This window comes from Loxodonta africana, chromosome 14 (genome assembly GCF_030014295.1).
Source record: "Loxodonta africana isolate mLoxAfr1 chromosome 14, mLoxAfr1.hap2, whole genome shotgun sequence".
NCBI lineage: Eukaryota > Metazoa > Chordata > Mammalia > Proboscidea > Elephantidae > Loxodonta > Loxodonta africana.
This window is the reverse complement of record NC_087355.1, coordinates 20,258,944-20,280,102: the sequence shown is the minus strand read 5'-3', so window position 1 is coordinate 20,280,102 and position 21,159 is coordinate 20,258,944. Positions and strand designations below refer to the sequence as shown.

The 21,159-nt window shown below is 38.5% G+C and overlaps 1 protein-coding gene and 1 non-coding gene across 4 annotated transcripts in view; one reads left to right on the top strand and one right to left on the bottom strand.

The window, feature by feature from the left end:
- Positions 1 to 21,159, top strand: part of SLCO5A1 (solute carrier organic anion transporter family member 5A1) — a 171,310-nt gene that overhangs the window by 113,763 nt on the left and 36,388 nt on the right. The gene's annotated exons all lie outside the window — the stretch shown is intronic.
- On the bottom strand, positions 5,623 to 5,728 carry LOC111750116 (U6 spliceosomal RNA). The gene has a single exon (XR_002785272.1). It is a non-coding gene; the product is annotated as a U6 spliceosomal RNA (small nuclear RNA).

Here is a 21,159-nt window from a genome sequence, read left to right as displayed (position 1 = left end):
CAAATGATAAAAGTACAAGCTCTCTGAAAGTGTGACACGTTGCACATGGAACTGATTTCAGCTAAATCATTGTTGAGCTGGGGCTAAACCTTTATAACTTGGATTTATTTACTCTTCATTTATTTTTCTACCTCAAATATGGCTACTTTTCACCACACTTAAGGGGTGAAAAAATTTAAGTGTTTTAATTTCATATATCGGAGCATGGTGCAATGAAATGTCAGTTGACTAAATCTCTCAATTAACTGAATTGTTTTTGTTTCACTCATCTTTGATGATTAACGTTGTTAGGTGTCATTGAGTCGGTTCTGATTCATTGTGATTTTATGGGTAACAACGAAATGTTTCCTGGTCCTGCGCCGTCTTAATGATGGTTACTGTGTTTGAGTCCATTGCTTGGGCTATTAGTTGGTGATTAGAAGCACAGTCCTTATGTCTGGTATTTGTTTCCCATGTGTGCACATACATAATTAAAGACAAATATCACCGACTTGTAAGGAACATTCTGGGCTCAGAGAGCATTCAGTCCAGTGTTCTCCAGATTTCTACATTCTTAGCCCCAAGATGATCATTATTGTGTAGAATGACTCACAGGCTTCATTTGAGCCTCAGTCATCAAAAATATTATATTTTGTTCACAGCAGGATTCATGAAGGAATAAAACTTGAATTGACAAAGATTAGTAAACTTTTCAAAAGGACTGAACACCCAGGGAAAGAATGAAGTGTCAGGAACAGAAGTCGGAGCATTTCCGCTACTAAGTGCATTATGTCCTTGGTTATATCAGCATCTAAGACACACCCAATAGATTGGATGAAGGAATGAATGAACGCATGCATGAATGAAAACATTTCATTGCTCTGGGCCTCAGTCTCCTCATCTCTAGACTGAGGCCTAGGATTAGACAACCTTTCAACTAACAAACACCCCCCACCCCACTGCCATCCTGCCCTAACCCTGTAAAAGCCTCTGATTTTTGTGAGCAACTTCTTTTTCTAGGCATTTAAGTTAATCATTACCTTACTAGTTTACTTTGGATGTATACAGTATCTTCCTGACAGTTTCAATTTCTTTTAACAATTTCTTTTTTTTTATTGTTGTTGAGAATATACACAGCCGAGATATACCAATTCAGCAGTTTCTACATGTACAATTCAGTGACATTGATTACATTCCTCTAGTTGTGCAGCCATTCTCACCCTCCTTTTCTGACTTGTTCCTCCCCATTAACATAAATTCACTGCTCCCCAAGTTTCCTATCTAATCTTTCGAATTATTGTCTATTTGATCCCATATAGATAGTTCTTAAAAGAGCACAATGCTCAAGGCAGACATTTTTTTATTAGTTAAGCTAAACTATTGTTTGGTTTTGTTGTTGTTGTTGTTAGGTGCCGTTGAGTCGGTTCCAACTCATAACGATCCTATGCACAACAGAACGAAACACTGCCCAGTCCTGAGCCATCCTTACAATCGTTGTTATATTGAGCTCATTGTTGCAGCCTCTGCTATTCATAAGGTTTTCTCTGGCTAATGCTTCTCAGAAATAGACTGCCAGGTCCTTCTTCCTAGTCTGTCTTAGTCTGGAAGCTCAGCTGAAACCTGTCCTCCATGGGTGACCCTGCTGGTATCTGAATACCGGTGGCATAGCTTCCAGCATCACAACAACACGCAAGCCCCCACAGTACGATAAACTGACAGAAACATGGGGGATTGTTTGGTTTTAAGAAGACTTAATAAGGGGATATTTTTGGTTTAAGGTTTAAAGGTTATCTCAGGGCAATAGTTTTGGGGATTCATCCAGCCTCCATGGCCCTAGACACTATGGATTCCATGAGAATTTGAAATTCTGTTCTGCATTTTCTCCCTTTTTATCAGGATTATTCTATAGAATCTTTGATCAAAACATTCAGTGATGGTAGCTGGGCACCATCCAGCCCTTCTGGTCTCATGACAAAGGAGGCAGTTGTTCATGGAGGCAGTTAGCTGCACATTCCATTTCTTCCTCCTATCCCTGACTTTCCTTCTTCCTCTGTTGTTCCAGGCAAACAGAGACCAATTGTGCTTGGATGGCACTTCCAAACTTTTAAGACCCCAGGCACTATGGTAGGTAGACCAGAAGCACTAAGCACAGTATTATGCTATTTAACTAGGATGTCCCAAGAAACTTGATCCTAAACCTCCAAACCAAGTAACCAAATCCCAGGAGCTGCTTAGTTGTACATAAGCAACCGCAGCAGCTTTTTTTTTTTTTATCATTGTTGTGAATGTATCTATCACATAACTTTTGCCAATTCAACTTTTTACGGGTGTACAACTTACTGATAGAAATTATATTAGTCAGCTGTGCAACCCTACCCTTAAGTGATTTTTCCATCACTGTAAACTGAAACTCAGTGCTCCATAAGCAATAACTCCCCCTTTTCCCTTCTCTCCTGCACTTGGTAACTGCTAATAAACTTAGGTCTCTGTACATTTGCCTGTTTTTGTTTTTTTGTATAGGCGAGGTCATATAAAATTCGTCCTTTCGAGATTGACTTATTTCACTTAACATAATGTCTTCAAGCACCATCTACGTTGTAGCACGCATCAAGACCTCGTTTCTCTTTCTGGCTGAGTAGTATTCCATTGTATGTGTGTATCACATTTAGTATGTCCATTCGTCCATTGCAGGGCACTTAGCTTGTTTCTCTTTTGGCTATTGTGAATGGTGCTGCAATGAACTTGGTGTGCACGCGTCTGTTCCTGTTGCTGCTTTCGGGTTTCTTGGATATATTACTAGCAGTGGAATTGCTAGATCATATGATAGTTCTAGTTTTGGTATTTTGAGAAACCACCACACTTCCACAACAGCTCTACTAAATTTCTTTTATGTGTATTGATTCTTTTTCTCCTTTTTGTGTGTGAGATGGAACTAACGTGGTTGAATTGCTCCATATTTTTTCTTCAGTGGGGTGACTATCAAGGAGTAAAATAGCTTGCTGATTAAATTTCCAGTTTTGAGCACCACATAACTTCTTGCTGGTCCCTTTTAAGCAGATTCATATCCTGCTGAGATGAGGTGATCCCTACCTGCTTTGTTGTGAGTCAGCATCCTGTAAGTGCAAAGCTATGAATTTTGGGTTCAGAAGATCTGGTTTCCAAATCTACCTCTGCCACTAATTAGCTGTGTAAGCTTGGATGAGTTACTTAATTGTCTGACCTCAGTTTTGCAAGCTGAGAAATGGGATACTCATATCTATTTTACAGGGCTGTTGATGTTAAAAGAAGTTTAAAAATTATTAAGTGCAAAGAATAACACAAATATTATTATGAGAATGACCCTCGGTTCCCTCCTTCTTCATCAAATAGCCTGTCCTCCATAACAGGAGGGACAATCAGGATTATTACTGAAAGAGATAAGAGCGGAAACAAAGTAGAGGGTGGAGTATAGTATTATCCACTTTATAGACAGATAAATAAAGGTATAGGTGCTAATTATGGTTCATGGCATCACAAGTAGGGCATAGATGGGGCTAGAAACAAACTCTTTTGACTTCCAGCTCATTCCGCTATCTCTCGTTTCCACAGAGAAGGGTTCTGTTAACTTGTAAAAACCATGTCCAGAGCTAATGAATAGCTTGGTCTTTAAGGATGGCCAGGATATGGTTATTGCCACACAGGCAGGAAATACCTTCCTCTTCATCTAAATAGTGAAACGTGTTTCAACCTTATTAGAAGTTAACGTAATATCCTTTTGTAACTGGAACCATCTCATGATGGACCACAGGAAATTTGTTTTACTGCCAGGATCACCTTCCCTCATGGCATCTTTCCGCTGGCCGGAAGGTAGACCATGGGTTATTTGAGTTTGTTAATGTTAGACCGATTAGATTTCAGGCTACTAGTTTTGTTTTTTCAAGTCATTGTACTAGAAATTTTTTCTATATTAGAAAATCTTCAAGTCATTGTACTAGAAATTTTTCCAGTAAAAATTAATGTTTATGTTGATACTTTGATTGAAGTGGATATTTAGAAATATTATTGGTGCATTCTCTTCTCATATATGTCACAAACAAGTTATATATGCTCGTTTTATGTACAGTCGTTCATTCGGTAGCATCTTCCTTGAATGTGTCTGAAATAAATACTATATAAATATCAAACCCTTTTGGAAATTCAGTTAAACTCAGCGTAATCATTCAGTGAAGTAGGGAGGATAGCTGTGTAATGCCATAACCTTTGGTTAGGTTTCGATTAGAGTTTCTGTACTTGTGACATTACGAGTTTTTCTTTGATCCTGTTTAAGCCTTGCTGTCAGAGATAGTTATTCATGTAATCAATGAGCTGGTTGTTGTAGTTACTATTGCTTTTTTTTTATTACTATTGTGCTTTAAGTGAAAGTTTACAGCTCAAGTTAGTTTCTCATACAAAAATTTATATACACATTATTATGTGACCCTAGTTGCTCTCCCTATAATGTGACAGCACACTCCCCCTTTCCACTCTGGATTTCCTGTGTCCGGTCAACCAGCTCCTGTCCCTTTCTGCCTTCTCATCTCGCGCCTCTAGACAGGAGCTGCTCATTTAGTCTCATGTATGTATCTGAACTAAGAAGAACACCCTTCGTGAGCATTGTTTTATGTCTTATAGTTCAGTCTAGTCTTTGTCTGAAGAGTTGGCTTCGGGAATGGTTTTAGTTCTGGGTTAACAGAGACTCCGGGGTTCCTCCAGTCTCAGTCAGACCATTAAATCTGGTCTTTTTACTAGAATTTGAGTTCTGCACCCCACTTTTCTCCTGCTCTGTCAGGGATTCTTTGTTGTGTTCCCTGCCAGGGCAGTCATTGGTGGTAGGGGGGCACCATCCAGTTCTTCTGGTCTCAGGCTGATGGAGTCTCCGATTTATGTGGCATTTTCTGTCTATTGGGCTATTATTTTCCTGGCGTCTTTGGTGTTCATTCTCCTTTGCTCCTGGTGAATTGGGATCATTGCATCTTAGATGGCCACTCGCCAGCTTTTAAGACTCTAGACACCACTCACCAAAGTGGGACGCAGAACATTTTCTTAATAAACTTTGTTATGCCAATTGACCTAGATGTTCCCTGGAACCATGGTCTCCAGACTCCTGCCCCTGCTACTGTGTCCCTCAAAGTGTTTGTTTGAATTCAGAAAACTTCTTAGCTTTTGGTTTAGTCCAATTGTGCTGACTTCCCCTGTATTGTGTGTTGTCCTTTCCTTCACCTAAGATAATTCTTGTCTTCTATCTAGTTAGTGAGTTTCCCTTGCCCTTCCTCCCCACCGTAGTAACCATCAAAGAATGTTTTCTTCTGTGTTTAAACCTTTTCTTGAGTTCTTCAAATAGAGGTCTTGTACAATATTTGTCCTTGTATGAGTGACTAATTTCACTGAGCATAATGCCTTCCAGGTTCATTCATGTTATGTTTCTGGGATTCATCGTTGTTCTTTAGCGTTGGGTAGTATTCCATTGTGTGAATATACCATAATTTGTTTATCCATTTGTCTGTTGATGGACATCTAGGTTGTTTCCATCTTTTTGCTGTTGTGAACAGTGCTGCATAAACATGGATGTGCATATATCTATTCGTGTGACAGCTCTTATTTCTCGAGGATATATTCCAAGGAGTGGGAAACATGAAATGCTTCATGAGTTTGCGTGTCATCCTTGTGCAGGGCCATGCTAATCTTCTCTGTGTAGTTCCAATTGTAGTATATGTACTGCTGAAGCAAGCACATGTAGTTACTATTAATTATAAGTATATAAAATTATATTTATAGTGTAGCAAATTGTCAGTAGTTTTACTTAAAGCTTTTGTTTATTTGGACAGAGTTATTGGCATTAACTTTGCTAAACTACTCTGCACATTCATTGAAGATTTTAGGGGGGACATTTAAAATATTGAAGAAAACAACTTTACAACTTGTCTCAAGTCACTTAGAAGCAGCAAGAGCATTTTCCTTGCCGACAGCTAATTATAGATAAGTCTTATTTGTCTTTAGATCAGATTCCCAGGAATCTCAGAAAGCTTCTGTTAATATAAAGTATCTGTCCTGTGGGGAATCCTGCTCTGTATTTGTGCCCCCAGCCTGTCTTAGGGTCATACCCAGGGATACCATGTCCATTCCTTGAATTCACATAGAAGTTTTCAAGTGCCTGCCATATGGCAAACTACTCTGATGGACGTTATGGTGCATATGAAGATAAAAGAGTTTTAATACAGGAGACAAGATAAAAGAAGTAGTGTGGAATGATTTCATGTTGAAGAGAGCTGTGAGTTTCCAGTGAAGGAATTTTTAGTTCAATAATATGAATAGAAAATATGAAATGGATTTTTTTAGTTCAATAATATGAATAGAAAATATGAAATGGATTTGGTAAAGAAAGACTACTGCAATGTTGTTACTTTTAATGAAAATTTTATTAATGACGTTCCATTTAATTGAATAGATACTTGTATGTTGCTATATCTTTTTAATCACTTCATTTATGCTGCTATTTTTAAAAATTATACTGAAATTATCCTGAACAGATGAGTACCTGTCCCGTTTCTTTGAAAAATAAAACATTAAAGACATTATGCAACTGATCTTAGTTACCTTTTCTATTTGTTGATAATCTCTTGCATATATGTTTGTTCAAAATATCAACCTCTCACCTGAAATCCCTTTTTGATTTTTTTCAGGGATGTAAGGAATAAAATAATGACTATCAGAAATAATAAATCTAATTTGTATTGAAACATTTGTCACCTACAATATTAAACCTATTAGTTGACACTGCCATGTCGGTAGAACAAAAAAAAATTTTTTAATGTTATGCAAAACAAATATGTATTTACAAATACTTCGCCATGGCTGGAGGTCAAAGTTCTGGTCTTGTGTTGTTCTTTTTGTGTTGTGATCAACATAAAAGATAGGTTCTCCAGGGAGCATATTCTGTTGTTCTATACTGTATTGGTCACCAGACTTTTGGAAATGCAGTTGAGCTCAGTGGCATCATTCAATAATGAAGTACAGAGGACAGCTGTGTAAACTCCCATGCCCTTTGGTTAAGTTTCCAGTAGGCCATCTATATTCATGAGTTTGTAAGTTTTTCTTTCCTGTTTCAGCCTTTATTAAATTTCAAATGTCCTCATTTGCCAAAGAGTATATATTTTATATAGCCTCATATATTAATTGTGGCTAAATTATGGATCAAGACTGGTTACTGTCTGCCTCATCTCTGTATCTGCCAAATTCACTGATTTGTTGAGATATCTACCTGTCCATCCATTGGTCCATCTATCTCTCTACCTACCTATCTTTACACACCCTACAAACACACAGACACTACACGCGCCACACAAATATGTTGGATTGAAGGTTTGAGTTTGGTTTAGGAAATAGTGTAATTAATTGAAAAAAAATAAGTAGGAGTTAAGAGACTAGGTTTCAGCTTTAGAAGGAGTGATGGGTTTGGAATTCAGGGAGCAGATTTTTCATCTTAGGCCTGAAAGAGCTCTGGCTTTGAAGTCAAATTTGCTTTCCGGCTTTGCTATATTAACTTTGTGATATTGGGCCGGATATATAATTCATGTGTCTTAGTTTCCTGATCCATAAAATGGAGGATAGATAGTAACCCTTCTCATGGGATAGAATTAAGTAAGATAAAGTGTAAGTACTTTAAAACTTAAAGTACTCTACAAATTTATCGTGGTTATTACATTGTCATTTCATTTTCCCAAAGTCTGTTTCCTTATCTGTAGAAGAAGATAATACCTGGTCATGGAGCTATTGTATCGATCAATTAAATAATTGATATGAATGTGCTTTGAAAAAATTATATAAGGGTTTGTTTCCCTCAGATGATTTTAGGCAGTTGCTGCTAATTTTGGGTAAAGTTGAAATCAACTTGCTCTAACAGAAGCGCATTTAGCTTTTAGTTACAGCATTTTTGGGGGGAGTGTATCTCCTAATTGAAGACAATAATATGTTAAGATCTTTTGAGAGGAGTTTTGAGCAGTCTTCTGCTACTTTGGTTGGAAATTTAATCTAAAACGCTTTAGAATTTGGAAAAATGGACTGTAACACAAGTTTCTATAAATAAAAATATTTTTCCTTTCACTTTTAGTATCAAGCTAGCTTCCATTTCCAAGGAAAACAATTGGCTTAAATGGAATAAAAAAAAAATCACACAAGGAAAATTACGAACCATTGTCGTTTAGCATGGGCAAGTTAGCCTCATATCAATCTAGATAAAGCGTTGGCTTTAGCATCAGAACACTTAGGGCCTAGTCCTTGCGCTGGCATTAACAAGCCATTGATCGAAGGTAAGTCATTTATCTTCTCTGAGCCTCATTTTTTGTCATCTATAAAATGAGGGCATTGAAGAGATGGTCTGTAACCTCCTGTATTAATTTAGGATTACGTTTTGCTGAGAGTATCAGAGACTCAAAGTAACAGAGGCTTAAACAAAATAGATGTTTATTTCTCTTTCACATAAAACTCTGGACATAGGCAGCTCAGAGCTGGTACAGTGACTGCAGACACTCAAACCACTTCACTTTCTCCTCCATGGACTCTGGTCCTCATGGCCCAGAGTGGCGCTCCAACGTTCTCTCTGCACTCCAAGCAGCAGTGGGGAAGACGGGCCTGGGTGCACTACTTTTGCTTGTATGATGTCAGCCAGAACTTAGTCACATGACATATCTAGTTGCAAGGGAGGCTGAGAAATGCCATGTGTTCCAAGTAGGCATACTTACAGTGTTTTACCAGCTATCACTCTACAGCAGGGATTAACAAACTGTGGACCGTGGGCCAAATGCAGCCTACTGCCTGTTTTTTTGTAAATAAAATTTTATTGCAACACAGTCATGCCCACTTGTTTACACGTGTCTGTGACTGCTTTAGCAGTATAATGCATAGTTAAATTGTTATAATAGAGCCTGTCTGGCCTGCAAAGTGGAAAATATTTACTATTTGACCCTTTGGACAAAAAACTTGCCCACCCTTGCTCTAGAAGAAAGATGGATATAAATAGCAATGTCTGCTACATCTCCCTTCCAAAGTTTATGGTTCTGTAACAACTAACAAACAAATTGAAAAATGAACAACAATTAATTTCATATGATGTAGGAATAATTTTGAAAATGTTAGTAAATGCTAAAATGCAAAGTTTTTTCTTACTCTAACAAGCTCTTATTAAATTACCTTCTTTTTTTATTTTTTATCTACTTCTCCATCTTATAGTGGTTGCTTTCAGTTCCATGCTGGTTGTCTAAGATGTCAGCTGTGCCTCTCCAGCGTTAAGTTAAAAAAAAAAAAAAAGTGCATATTTTATTAAGCACGTGCCTTGTGTATCATTCATATTGGTGAAAATGATAACTTAAAAAGGCAGGGCTGCCTGTGATCCTGATGAAGACCTCACCCCCAGTATCATATCTGGCATTGACAGTGAACCGGTGACCATCCACTGAGAGGGACCCCAACATGACAATGACAGTTCTAGATTGCATTTTCTTCCTTTGCTGGTTCACATGTGTCATTCTAGATAATATGTAGAGTACTTACCGGATTTACTTATTCTTTTAGCTTTTCAAGGTATTGTCTTCCAAAGAAAAGTTTTCTTTGAAAATATGTGATTTTAGTTACTCAAAACCAAGGATAGATAAAGGAAGAAGACTATTGGAGGGGAGAAGGAGACTATTTGTGGGAATTAGGTGTTCTGCTGAGATATTTAGGGACAGGTCAGTTTGTGATGCTCCCTAATGCACTAGGAAGGCATATAGGAACACTGTCATCTGTTTCCTTTCTAGTGCTTTCTACCCAATGCTGATTGATTAATGGATTTCTGAAATTTAAGTTCTCATAGAGAGCAGGTTTGATGTCCCCAGAACTGTTCAGACCTATCTTAGTTATCTAGTGCTGCCATAACAGAAATACCACAAGTGTGGCATTAACAAGCAGAAATTTATTTTCTCACGGTTAAAGAGGCTATGAGTCTGAATTCAGCATGCCGCCTCTAGGGGAAGGCTTTCACTCTCTGTCGGCTCTGGAGGAATGTCCTTGTCTCTTCTGAATCTTCTGCCCTGGGCAATCTTCACATGGTTTGGCATTTCTCTTCCCCAGTCTCTGCTTCTTTTGCTTGCCTGTTTAATCTCTTTTATGTCTCAAAAGAGGCTTGCTTCTTTAATCTCTTTTATATCTCAAAAGAGATTGGTTTAAGACACATCCTACACTAATCCTGCCTTGTTAACGTAACAAAGAAAACTCATTCCCAAATGGAATTATAACCACTGGTATAGAGGTTAGCATTTATAATACATAAATTTGGAGGGATACAATTCAACCCATAACAGACCATTAGAATAATGAAATATGTTTCCATTGTCATATTTATTTTGTGGATGTCACTATCTGGTGGAATTAGGCATGCCTTATAAAATGAAACAGCACCTTAAGGGTAAAAGTGCATCATATGGCATACTGATCAACATTTTCAGTCCCAGCTGCCACTACCTTGTCCAAAGTTATTACTTTTTCCGGCTTCACCTATTTTATTCAGAGAGCAAGGAGGCTCAGTTTGATAATTTTTGAGGGTGTTTTTTTTCCTAGTTTTGAAATGTTCTCATCTTCAATAACCTTGGCTCTAGGAAGACCCACTCTAATGGGTGGATGAGAACGGTGTGTTATTAAGGCATGGTTTATCCCCTGTGCATGCCACACTCCCTCTCCTCCAGGTATTTGCTGAACACACCCCTTCTCAGTGAAACCTTACCCTGTGTGCCCCATTCAACGGTGCGTCTCCTCTCCCAGCTCGCCTGATTTCCAATGCTGCGCCCATTTCTCTCTGTAGTGCTTCTCGTCTTTGGTGATTTGCTTTAACATTCAACATAATTTGTTCAGTTATTGGTTTGTTTACTGTCTGTATTCCCCACAGTAGCTCAATGTGGGTTTGAATTTTTGTGAGTTTTATTTACTATGTGTCTCCAGAGTCTAGAACAGAACCTGACACTTCGTAGGTGTTCAATTAATATTTGCTGTTGAGTGAAGGACACACTTAAAAATAATATAGTTTTTATAAGGATTCCGAAAGCTATATTTAACAACAAACATGTTTGTAAATAGCACAAAAGTAAATTTCAGGTTAGCCACTAATGAATTGATTCAAGATTAAAAATCACATAATAACAATTCTGGGGAAGCCAGCACAACTTATACAAGGCAAGGTCATGGAAGCTCCATAAACACATCCAGACTCCCTGAGGGACCAAATTGCTGAGCTGAGCACTGGGGACAATGGTCTCAGGGAACATCTAGCTCAATTGCCATCACATAGTTTATAAAGAAAATGTTCTATGTTCTACTTTGGTGAGTAGCATCTGGGGTCTTAAAAGTCTGAGAGCAGCCATTTAAGATACTCTACTGGTTTCACCCCTTCAGTAGCAAGGGAGGATGAAGAAAACTAAAGATACAAAGGAAAGATTAGTTCAAAAGACTAATGGACCACAACTACCGCAGCATCCACCAGATTGAGTCCAGTACAGCTAGATGGTGCCTGGCTACCACCAGTGACGGCTCTGACAGGGATCACAATAGGGGGTCCCAGACAGAACTAGAAAAAAATGTGGAATAAAACTCTAACTCCCTTCAAAAAAAGACCAGACCTACTAGCCTGTCAGAGACTGGAGAAACCCTGAGAGTATGGCCCCTGGACGCCCTTTTAGCTCAGTAATGAAGTCACTCCTGAGGTTCACCCTTCAGCCAAAGATTAGACAGGCCCGTAAAGCAAAGCAAGACTAAAGGACCACACTAGCCCAGGGACAAGGACTAGAAGGCAAGAGGAGACAGGAAAGTTGGTAATAGGGAGCCCAAGGCTGAGAAGGGAGAGTGTTGACATGTCGTGGGGTTGTTAACCTATGTCATAAAACAATATGTGTACTGACTGTTTACTGAGAGACTAGATTGCTCTGTAAAGCTTCACCTAAAGTACAATTAAAAAAAAATCATAAAAAACAAACAAAAAACAACAACATAATAGAGAATATCTACCAAATACAGTGTTTGAACCCACCAGATGCTTCTTGGAAACTCTATGAAGCAGTTCTACTCTGTGCTATAGGGTCGCTATGAGTCAGAGTCGACTCGGCAGAAATGGGTTTGGTTTTGTGGGTTTAACATCATATGTACTGATTAAAGACTGAAAGTTTGCTCCTAAGATCAGTAACAAGACAAGAAAGAATGTCCACTCTCATCATTTCTATTCAACATTGTACTGAAGGTACTAGCCAGAGTAATTAGACAAGAAAAAAGAAAGAAAAGTTATCCAGATTGGAAAGGAAGAAATAAAATTATCTCTATTTGCAGATGACAAGATCCTGTATATAGAAAGACCTAAAGATTCCACCAAAACACTATTAGAATTAATAATTGAGTTTAGCAGGGTTGTAGGATGGAAGATTAATATACAAAAAAATCAGTTGTATTTCTATACACTTGCAATGGACAATCTGAAAATAAAATTAAGAAAAAATTCCATTTACAATACCATCAAAAAGAGTAAAATACTCAGGAGTAAGTTTAAAAAAAGAAGTACATTATACTCTGAAAACTTCAAAACATTGTTGAAAGAAATTAAAGAAAGGCGAAATAAAGGGAAAGCTATTCCATTATTATTAAGATGGCCGTAGTAGGTCGAATAGTGTCCCCCTCCCACCCCAAATTCATGTCCACTTGCAACCTCAGAATGAAGCCTTATTTGGATATAGGGTCTTTGCAGATGTGATTAGTTAAGATGAGGTCATACTGGATTAGGGTGAGCACTAAATTCAGTGACTGGTATCCTTATAAGAAGAGGAGAGGACACACAGACAGATACACACAGAGAAGAAGCCCGTGTGAAAATGAAGCCAGAGGCTGGAGTGATGCGACTACAAGCCAAAGAATGCCAAGGATTGTGTGAACCACCAGAAGCTAGGAAGAAGCAGGGAAAGATTCTTCTCTAGAGCCTTCAGAGGAGGCATGACCCTGCCAACACCGTGATTAAGACTTAGAGATTCCAGAACTGTGCAAGAGTAAATTTATATTGTTTTAAGCCACCAGTTTGTGGTAATTTGTTACCACAGCCCTAGGAAACTAATAAATGGCAAAATTCCCCAAACTGATCTATATAGCCTCAATGTAAGACCCATCAGAATCCCAGCTGGCTTCTTTGCAGAAATTGACAAGCTGATCCTCAGTTTCATATGAAAATTCTAAGAACCCAGAGTAGCCAAAACAATCCTGAAAAAGAAAAACGAAGCGGGAGGACTCACATTTACTTATTTCAAAACTTACTACAAAGCTACAGTAATCAAGACAGTGTGGCACATTGACATACAGGTCAATGGAATAGAATTTAAAGTCCAGAAATAAACCCTCACTTTTATGGTCAACTACTTTTGACAAGGGGGTCAAGACAATACAATTGGGGAAGGAATAATCTTATCAACGAATGGTGCTGGGTCAACTGGATATACACATGCAAAAGAACAAAGTTTGGTCTCTACCTTACATTGTATACAAAATTAACTCAGAATCAGTCAAAGCCCTAAATGTAAGACCCAAAACTAGGAAAATCTTAGAAGAAAACATAGGCATAAATCTTCCTGACCTTGGCCTAGACAATGGTTTCTTAGATATGACACCAAAAACGTAAGCATCCAAAGGGTGGGGGGGGAATGAATAAAAAGCAAACTCTTGTGCTGTAAAGGACACCATCAAGAAGGTGAGAAGACAACTCACAGAATGTGCAAATGTTTTGTAAGTCATGTATCTGGCAAGGGACTTGTAGCTATATATAAAGAACTCTTACAACTCAACAGTAAAAAGAAAACCCAATTTTAAATTGGGCAAAGGATCTAAATAAACAGCTCTTCGAAGAAGATTTACAAATGGCCAATAAGCACATGAACAAATACTCAACATCATTAGTCATTAAAACCAAACCCATTGTTGTCCAGTTGATTCTGACTCATGGCGACCTTGTGCATTACAGGCTAGAACTGCTTCACAGGTTTTTCTTGGTTGTGTTCTTTATGGAAGCAGATTGCCAGGACTTTCATGTGCTTATTGACCATCTGTAAATATTTTGTGGCACCACGGAGTGGGTTCAAACCAACATTTAGGTTAGAAGACATGTACAGTTTGTTCCACCCAGGGACCTTCATTAGTCATTAAAAAAAACACCCAAACCTGTTGTGGTCGAGTCGTTAGGGAAATGGAAATCAAAACCACAATGAGATACCAGTTCGCATTCACTAGAATGGCTGTACTTAAAAAGAAGGATAATAACAAGTATTGGTAAAGATGTTGAGAAATTTGAACCTGCATGCCCCTGATGGAATGGTAAAATGGTACAGACTCTTTGGAAAACAGTCTGGCATTTCCTCAACAAATCACAGAATTACCGTATTCCATTCCTAGGTAATACACCCAAGAGAAGTGAAAGTATATGTCCACACAAAGACTTGTTTACAAATGTTCATAACAGCATTATTCATAATTGGGAAAAAGTGGAAACAACCTAAACATCCATCAACTGATGAAAAACCTATTGCTGTCAAGTCGATTCTGACTCATCGTGACCCTATATGATAGGGTATAAGTGCCCCTCTGGGTTTCCAAGGAGCAGCTGGTGTATTCAAACTGCTGACCTTTTGGTCAGCAGCCGTAGCTCTTAACCACTGCACCACCAGGGCTAGATAAAATGTGGTATGTCAATACAGTGGGATATTATCTGGCAATAAAAAGGAGTGAAGCACCAATATATGCTGCAACATGAGTGAACTTTGAAAACATTAAGCGAAGTGAAAGAAGCCATTCGCAAAAGCCCACATATTGTATGATTCCATTTATATGGACTATCCAGAATTGGTAAATTCTGTTTACCTAGCTCTTATAGGGAGAAGGGGGAAAAAACGGATTGACTGCCAATGGGTGCAGAGTTTCTCTTTCAGATGATAACTGTGTTCTAAAATTGATTGTGGTGATGTTTGCACAAATCTGTCAATGTAATAAAAGCCATCAATTGAACACTTTAAATAGGTGAATTGCACGGTATGTGAATTATATCTCAGTAAAGCTGTCATTAAAAAAAAAAAGAGCACATTCCAATTAGTGAGTTGACTATATTTATTAAATAGCTGCTCTGGTCTACCCTGCTAATTTGGCACAATTAGTATGGTTTCTGTTATGGATTGAATTGTGTCTCCCAAAATAGGTGTCAACTTGGCTAGGCCGTGATTCCCAGTATAGTGTGGTTGTCCTCCATTTTGTGATCTGATGTGATTATCCTATGTACCATAAATCCTAACCTCTGTGATATTAATGAGGCAAGATTAGAGGCAGCTATGTTAATGAGGCAGGACTCAGTCTACAGGATTAGGCTGTGTCTTGAGTCAATCTCTTCTGAGATATAAAAGAGAGAATCCAGCAGAGAGGAGAGAGACCTCATTACCACCAAGCAGGATGAGCCAAGAGTGGAGTGTGTCCTTTGAACTTGAGGTCCGTATGCTAGAAGCTCCTAGAATAGGGGAAGCTTGATGACAAGGTCCTTCCCCTAGAGCTGACAGAGAGAGAAAGCCTTTCCCTGGGGCTGGCACCCTGAATTTGGACTTCTAGCCTCCTGGACTGTGAGAGAATTAACTTCTGTTGGTTGAAACCATCCACTTGTGTTATTTCTGTTATAGCAGCACTAGATGACTAAGACAGTTTCTAAAGAGCCGAATTCCCAGCTCCCCCTCTTGAGGCACAGATACTCTCACAGGTATAGTTAGGGTGTGCCGAAGTTTATCTCAGATTTTTTTTCAGATAGAGTTTTTAAAAAATGCTTACTTCTTCCCAAGGAAGGAGAGTTTTGTTAGGTTTTTGTGGTGGCTCGGCTATTAGTGGATGTAATGACTATCAACACTCTCGATGGCAAAGCTTTGAGAGCTGCTGGATTTTGACAATAATGGAGAGGAGGGAAGCTGAAAACTGCTGACAGAAAACGGATCTTGCGGGAAGGGCCTCCAAAGAAGGTTTTGCATTTGACATTTGGCAATAAGGGAAGCTAAGTACAGTAACCTGATACCAGGGTCTTCTCTTGGGGCTTATGAGCCCCAAACTAGACTATGAGCTCACTTTTTTCTGGTGAGATTTCCTCAATAAAATGCCTCCTCTTTTACTTTTTTTTTTTGCAGTAGTTTGTTTACGGCTTTTGCTGTTTCACCTTCTGTCACCCAGAGCCAGGAAAAAAGAGAAGTAAACACTCTTGATTTTTGCATTTCATCATTTCAAGTTGTTTTTGCCCTCTGTGGTTTTATTGCCTGGATGCAGAAAACTCTCTTAGGTCTGTAAGCCATAAAAGATGAAATATTAATTTGATTTGATTTCTGAATCCTTTTCGTGACACAGCTTGTCGTTTGCTTTTATGCATTATTTCAGGCAGAGCTTTGCAGAAACCCAAAATGAAAAGCATGGTTGTTTTCTCTGCTGAATGTACCTTTTCATTACCTTTTCTTCAGTGCACTTGAGACCTTGAATCCCCTGAGACTGTGGTTCTCATGTTTCTCTCCTACTGCAAAGTGTCTCCCTGTGTTGGCAAAGAATTGAAGAAAGTTTTATTATGGATAAATGAGACCCTGTTCCCCTAATAAGCGTTCAGTATGGGCTTTATATAGGTATTTCTGTGCTGAAGTCATAGAGGTTAAGGTTTCTTTTTTTGTGGTGCTTATATTCCTGTTATTTTTAATAAACTTTATTTTTTAGAACAGTTTTAGGTTTACAGAAAAATTGTGTGGAACGTGTAGAGAGTTCTCATCTCTCCAATTATTAACATCTTATGTTGGTCTGGTGCATTTGCTACAACTGATGAGCCAATATTGATACATTATTATTAACTGAAGTCTGTAGTTTACATTAAGGTTCCCTCTTCCTATTGTACAGTAACCGTTAAGAGCTAGGTGGTGACTGAAAGGTTGGTGACTTGTACCCACTCAGCTGCTCTGCAGGAGAAAGACCTGGTGATCTGCTCCCCAAAAGATTACACCCTGAAAAACCCTGTGGTGCAGTTCTGCTCTGTCACGTGGGGTTGCTATGAGTTGAAATCAACTCGATGGCACCTAATGCCAACAACATGGGGTTTTTTTTTTTTTTTTAATAATTTTTATTGTGCTTTAAGTGAAAGTTTACAAATCAAGTCAGTCTGTCACATATAAGCTTATATACACCTTACTACATACTCCCATTTACTCTCCCCCTAATGAGTCAGCCCGCTCCCTCCTTCCAGTCTCTCCTTTTGTGACCGTTTTGCCAGTTTCTAACCCTCTCTTCCCTCTCATATCCCCTCCAGACAGGAGATGCCAACACAGTCTCAAGTGTCCACCTGATATAATTAGCTCACTCTTCATCAGCATCTCTCCTACCCACTGTCCAGTCCCTTCCATGTCTGATGAATTATCTTCGGGGATGGTTCCTGTCCTGGGCCAACAGAGGGTTTGGGGACCATGACCGCCGGGATTCTTCTAGTCTCAGTCAGACCATTAAGTATGGGCTTTTTATGAGAATTTGGAGTCTGCATCCCACTGTTCTCCTGCTCCCTCAGGGGTTCTCTGTTGTGCTCCCTGTCAGGGCAGTCATCGGTTGTGGCCGGGCACCATCTAGTTCTTCTGGTCTCAGGATGATGTAAGTCTCTGGTTCGTGTGGCCCTTTCTGTCTCTTGGGCTCATAGTTATCGTGTGACCTTGGTGTTCTTCATTCTCCTTTGCTCCAGGTGGGTTGAGACCAATTGATGCATCTTAGATGGCCGCTTGTTAGCATTTAAGACCACAGATGCCACAGTTCAAAGAGGGATGCAGAATGTTTTCATAATAGAATTTATTTTGCCAATTGACTTAGAAGAGCCCTTAAGCCATAGTCCCTAAACCCCCGCCCTTGCTCCGCTGACCTTTGAAGCATTCAGTTTATCCCGGAAACTTCTTTGCTTTTGGTCCAGTCCAGTTGAGCTGACCTTCCCTGTATTAAGTATTGTCCTCCCCTTCACCTAAAGTAGTTGTTATCTACTGACTAATCAGTAAATAACCCTCTCCCACCCTCCCTCCCTACCCCTTCGCATAACCACAAAAGTATGTGTTCTTTTCAGTTTATACTGTTTCTCAAGAACTTATAATAGTGGTCTTATACAGTATTTGTCCTTTTGCATCTGACTGATTTCACTCAGCATAATGCCTTCCAGGTTCCTCCATGTTATGAAATGTTTCACAGATTCGTCACTGTTCTTTATTGATGCATAGTATTCCATTGTGTGAATATACCACAATTTATTTAACCACTCATCTGTTGATGGACACTTTGGTTGCTTCCAACTTTTTGCTATTGTAAACAGTGCTGCAGTAAACATGGGTGTACATATATCTGTTCGTGTGAAGGCTCTTATTTCCCTAGGGTATATTCCGAGGAGTGGGAATTCTGGGTTGTATGGTAGTTGTATTTCTAACTTTTTACAAAAACGCCAGATATATTTCCAAAGTGGTTGTACCATTTTACATTCCCACCAGCAGTGTATGAGTTCCAGTCTCTCCACAGCCCCTCCAACATTGATTATTTTGTGTTTTTTGGATTAATGCCAGCCTTGTTGGAGTGAGATGGAATCTCATTGTAGTTTTAATTTGCATTTCTCTAATGGCTAATGATCGAGGGCATTTTCTCATGTGTCTGTTAGCTGCCTGAATATCTTCTTTAGTGAAGTGCGTGTTCATATCCTTTGCCCACTTTTTGATTGGGTTGTTTGTCTTTTTGTGGTTGAATTTTAACAGAATCATGCAGATTTTAGAGATCAGGCGCTGGTCAGAGATGTCATAGCTGAAAATTTTTTCCCAATCTGTAGGTGGTCTTTTTACTCTTTTGGTGAAGTCTTTAGATGAGCATAGATGTTTGATTTTTAGGAGCTCCCAGTTATCTGGTTTCTTTTTGTCATTTTTGGTAATGTTTTGTATTCTGTTTATGCCTTGTATTAGGGCTCCTAACATTGTCCCTATTTTTTCTTCCATGATCTTTACCGTTTTAGTCTTTATGTTTAGGTTTTTGATCCACTTGGAGTTAGTTTTTTTGTGCATGGTGTGAGGTATGGGTCCTGTTTCATTTTTTTGCAAAAGGATATCCAGTTATGCCAGCACCATTTGTTAAAAAGACTATCTTTTCCCCGATTAACTGACACTGGGCCTTTGTCAAATATCAGCTGCTCACATGTGGATGGATTTATATCTGGGTTCTCAATTCTGTTCCATTGGTCTATGTGCGTGTTGTTGTACCAGTACCAGGCTGTTTTGACTACTGTGGCTGTATAATATGTTCTAAAATCAGATAGAGTGAGGCCTCCCACTTTCTTCTTCTTTTTCAGTAATGCTTTACTTATCCGGGGCTGAATGAAGTTGGTGATTTGTTTCTCCATCACTTTAAAAAATGTCATTGGAATTTGGATTGGAAGTGCATTGTATGTATAGATGGCTTTTGGTAGAATAGACATTTTTACTACGTTAAGTCTTCCTATCCATGAGCAAGGTATGTTTTTCCACTTGTGTAGGTTCCTTTTAGTTTCTTGCACTAGTACTTTGTAGTTTTCTTTGTATAGGTCTTTTACATCTTTGGTAAGATTTGTTCCTAAGTATTTTATCTTCTTGGGGACTACTGTGAATGGTATTGATTTGGTTATTTCCTCTTCGATGTTCTTTTTGTTGATGTAGAGGAATCCAAGTGATTTTTGTATGTTTATCTTGTAACCTGAGACTCTGCCGAACTCTTCTATTAGTTTCAGAAGTTTTCTGGAGGATTCCTTAGGGTTTTCTGTGTATAAGATCATGTCATCTGCAAATAGAGATAATTTTACTTCTTCCTTGCCAATCCAAATTTCCTGTATTTCTTTGTCTAGCCTAATTGCTCTGGCTAGGACGTCTAGCACAATGTTGAATAAGAGCGGTGATAAAGGGCATCCTTGTCTCCTTCCCGTTCTCAAAGGAAATGCTTTCAGGCTCTCTCCATTTAGAGTGATGTTGGTTGTTGGCTTTGTATAGATGCCCTTTATTATGTTGAGGAATTTTCCTTCAATTCCTATTTTGGTGAGAGTTTTTATCATGAATGGGTGTTGGACTTTGTCAAATACCTTTTCTGCATCAATTGGTAAGATCATGTGGTTTTTGTCTTTTGTTTTATTTATATGGTGGATTACATTAATGGTTTTTCTAATATTAAACCAGCCTTGCATACCTGGTATAAATCCCACTTGGTCATGGTGGATTATTTTTTTGATATGTTGTTGAATTCTGTTGGCTAGAATTTTGTTGAGGATTTTTGCATCTATGTTCATGAGGGATATAGGTCTGTAATTTTCTTTTTTTGTGATGTCTTTACCTGGTTTTGGTATCAGGGAGATGGTGGCTTCATAGAATGAGTTTGGTAGTATTCCATCATTTTCTATGCTTTGAAATACCTTTAGTAGTAGTGGTGTTAACTCTTCTCTGAAAGTTTGGTAGAACTCTGCAGTGAAGCCATCCAGGCCAGGGCTTTTTTTTTTGTTGGGAGTTTTTTGATTACCGTTTCAATCTCTTTTTTTGTTATGGGTCTATTTAGTTGTTCTACTTCTGATTGTGTTAGTTTAGGTAGGTAGTGTTTTTTTAGGAATTCATCCATTTCTTCTAGGTTTGCAAATTCGTTAAGAGTACAATTTTTCATAATAATCGGATATGATTGTTTTAATTTCAGTTGGGTCTGTTGTGATGTGGCCCATCTCATCTCTTATTCTGGTTATTTGTTTCCTTTCCTGTATTTCTTTAGTCAGTCTAGCCAATGGTTTATCAATTTTGTTAATTTTTTCAAAGAACCAGCTTTTGGCTTTGTTAATTCTTTCAATTGTTTTTCTGTTCTCTATTTCATTTAGTTCAGCTGTAATTTTTATTATTTGTTTTCTTCTGGTGCCTAATGGATTCTTTTGTTGCTCACTTTCTGTTTGTTCAAGTTGTAGGGACAGTTCTCTGATTTTGGCTCCTTCTTCTTTTTGTATGTGTGCATTTATCGATATAAATTGGCCTCTGAGCACTGCTTTTGCTGTGTCCCAGAGGTTTTCATAGGAAGTATTTTCATTCTCATTGCATTCTATGAATTTCTTTATTGCCT